The 3,642-nt window shown below is 35.1% G+C and overlaps 1 non-coding gene across 1 annotated transcript; it reads right to left on the reverse strand.

Annotated features, from left to right (window-relative positions):
• Window positions 1–3,222: 3,222 nt before the first annotated feature.
• LOC126005221 (small nucleolar RNA SNORA51) lies at window positions 3,223–3,355 on the reverse strand. The gene has a single exon (XR_007494390.1). It is a non-coding gene; the product is annotated as a small nucleolar RNA SNORA51 (small nucleolar RNA).
• Window positions 3,356–3,642: the final 287 nt, after the last annotated feature.

Genomic DNA, 3,642 nt, shown 5'->3' on the forward strand with positions numbered 1-3,642 from the left:
AAAGAAAGATGGCCAGCACTTGTAAACAAAAGGAAACAACTGAAGCAGTGAAGAATGGTCTGTGTTCTAAATATACAATATGTTTCTCTAGTGCTGGGAAACCCTGTAATACAAACCCTGGCAAAATTCTTTAAAGTATTAATTGTACTAAATATTGTGTGTATGTGTGTGTGTGCGCGCGTGTGTGTGTGTGTGTGTGTGTGTGTGTGTTTACTTCATAATTGCAACAGTTTCTGCTAACAAACCTCTTGCTTTGATTTTTGTTGTCATTTTTGTTTTCTTTTTTTATCAGTTGGTTCTTAAGGCTTAGGTGGATCATAAGGAGAAAAACCATTAACAGAATAGTAATCAAAAATTTGCATTGCTGGGGCTGGAGAGATAGCACAGTGGTAAGGCATTTGCCTTGTGCATGGCCGACCTAGGATGGACCTGGGTTCGATTCCTGGCCATTTCATATAGTCCCCTGAGCCTGCCAGGAGCAATTTCCGAGTGCAGAGTCAGGAGTAACCCCTGAGTGTCACCGGTGTGGCCCTAAAAACAAACAAAAAAATTGCATTGCTGAAAGATTGAATGTTTAAGAAAAGTGAACTCAACTTTTCTGAAGTCCAGTTTGTCCCTGGTTAAAAGACTCGATGGAAACCAAAGGGTGAAATTACTATTATTTTAGAGGAAACGTCAATTTCTCGGTTGAAACATATTGTATATGCATACACTTATGAAATAAATATGCTTAATTAAAAGATAACTTATATAGGCTGAGGAGAGGAGTTGGATAGGTGACAGGAAACCCTTACTTTCCAAAAAGTAGGCACAAGCTAAGGAACACAGTTTTCGTGGAGGTCCTGTAACCACTCATAACTCTGCTACCTCTCCCAGAGAAGATTCTTATGAGATAAATACATTCTTGAGACTTCTTCACTAGCTGTCCTTGTCACCTTTGATATGTAAGAGCTGAGCATAGCTAGGCAAATGTCTGTCAATGACTGTCCTTATTTTTCCTATGATTATTGGTTTAAGACAATCAACAAGCAATGTGATGGAGAATCAGGGTTTTCAGTCCACAAAAAAGAGAGCTCCCAGACTTAATGCTTTTCTTTTATTCCTGTCTTTTTCTTTTTAAAATAATATCTTTATTTAAACATTGAGATTACAAACATGATTGTAGTTGGGTTTCAGTCATAAAAAGAACACCCCCCTTCACCAGTGCAACATTCCCATCACCAATGCCCTTTATCTCCCTCCTCCTCCACCCCCTGCCTGTATTTGAGACAGGCATTCTACTTCTCTCACTCATTAACATTGTTGTGGTTGTTGTTAGTGTAGTTCTTTCTCTAACTGCACCCACCACTCTTAGTGGTCTTGTTTTCTTAATCCTTGTAGTGTCTTTGTTTAAGGCCCATTAATAAAGGGCTGGTCTCAGGCAGAATTTAATTTTTTGTTTGTTATTGGACCATATCTAGTGGCATTTTAGGATTACTACCTGCTCTGTGTTCAAGAATCACTCCTGGAGGTTTCAGGAGACCATCTAGGATTCTGAGGATATAATCTAGGTCAACTAGTTGGGAGGGGACCACTTGGAAAGCAAGTATCCTACTTGCTGTGTGATAGCCTCTGGCCCTGAATTTAATTCCTTATGCAGAATAGGAAGTCAAAATTTAAAAGTGAATGAAATAATGGCCTGGGGGATAAATTTGCAAATTGCAAAAGCCCTTTATTTTATTAGCTATGCATATGTGGAATATTTTTATATTAGTTACATAACTCCAAAAATAGTCAATACTTTAAAAAAATAAAAGTTTTATATGATCTAGAAAATTTACCAATAACATTGATCAAATTCAGAGACTGAATTGCTAACTAGGGGAAGATAGAGAAACATTTAAATTTCTCTTTAAAAGAAAGGGAATAGTATTATTCATATAGTTGTGTCATTATATAAGTGAATGATATGTGTATGCACACACATACATTATGCCTTAATAATTGTTATTTCTAATGGTCACTATTGCCTTGATTTTTATTTAAAATTTTTATTGATCTATTTTTGATTAGGTTTTTTTTTTTTTGTGTGTGTGTGTAGGGTCACACCCGGCAGCACTCAGGGGTTACTCCTGGCTCCATGATCAGAAATTGCTCCTGGCAGGCTTGTGGGGGGGACCATATGGGATGCTGGGATTCGAACCAATGACCTTCTGCATGAAAGGCAAATGCTTAACCTCCATGCTATCTCCTGGCCCCATTTTTATTTATCTTTTAAATTGCTTTCTTTCTCTCTCTCTCTTTTTTTTTTTTTGATCTTTTTTTGGGCCACATCCAGTGACGCTCAGGGGTTACTCCTGGCTCTGCTCTCCAAAATCGCTTCTGAGACTCCAAGGATTGAACCAAGGTCTGTCTTGAACCAGCTGCATGCAAGGCAAATGCCCTACTGCTGTATTATCACTCTGGCCTTCTAAAATTGATTTTTAATAATTTTATTGCCTTAACTATTTTTATAATTGATGTACCATATTTCTATTTTTCATTTCTTCTCCCATATTTTTATTTGTGTGGTGGGTTAAGAAAGCAAAACAGATTGGATTATTTTGCCCTAGATTTGGTTGATTATTGCTTTTAAAAGACACACTTACTTGCCTTATAGCCTTCTTTGCAATTAGTTTGCTACCACTAGATATAACTCAAATTTTTAGAACCAGAGAATGTCAGGGGCATGGAGAAGCATGGACCTTAGTCATCACCTCTCCTAATATAAGAATCTGTGCAATATTATTTATAGTGCTTATGGACCCATTCTATTGATTAGTTTGACTGCCCAGTAGAGAACTTTAAAGTATACTGTGTTCTTTTAACTATCTTGTGAATTAAATGCTATTGGATACCAACTTAGTCCTGGTTACAAAACAAGGTCTGGGCAAGGTCATTTTTCATACTGTGTAACTTCGGCATTGATGTTTGTCTTTCTCTCTTCAGAGTATATTTTCAACTCTTTGGTCAATATTTAAACTTTCACTTATAGAATAAAACTGAACTTAGAAATTCCTGGTTCTTAATAATATTATAAAATACCATATGTATGGAAATGCACATACCTATGAACAATATATACATTATTTCATGCTGTGAGCATATAACTTATTTGATAAGTATCACAGTTCATCATAATTTCCACTAAGATTTCTTTAAAATAAATTTTTATATTTTGAAGTTTTTTTTTTTTTTTTTTTTTTTTGTCCCCCAATTCACAATACATACCCGGCAAGGGGTCTGTGTTGAGGTGTATATGGGGTGCCTTTACTGTACCTCCTCTTTCTATACAGCCAGTGTAAAGAACACAGCCTGTGGTAAGATTTGGGAGGCCTTATCTTATCTTTTATTTATTTTATTTTTTTTTCTTCAGAGCAAACTAAAGTTGTTTTTTTTTGTTTGTTTGTTTTTTTAAAGTAAGAATTCATTTAAAGGACAAAATTGATTAACATAATGAGGTAAACTAATATAACATAATATAGTGACATAACATAACATATAATATAATTGATATAATAATAATACATGTAAGTCAAAGAAAATTTCTGATTAAAAACACAATTTTTTTTTTCATAATGGCTTACATATCTTTCACTGTAGTATTTTGGGTACATATTCACA

The sequence above is a fragment of the Suncus etruscus genome, chromosome 3 (assembly GCF_024139225.1).
Source record: "Suncus etruscus isolate mSunEtr1 chromosome 3, mSunEtr1.pri.cur, whole genome shotgun sequence".
Taxonomy (NCBI): domain Eukaryota; kingdom Metazoa; phylum Chordata; class Mammalia; order Eulipotyphla; family Soricidae; genus Suncus; species Suncus etruscus.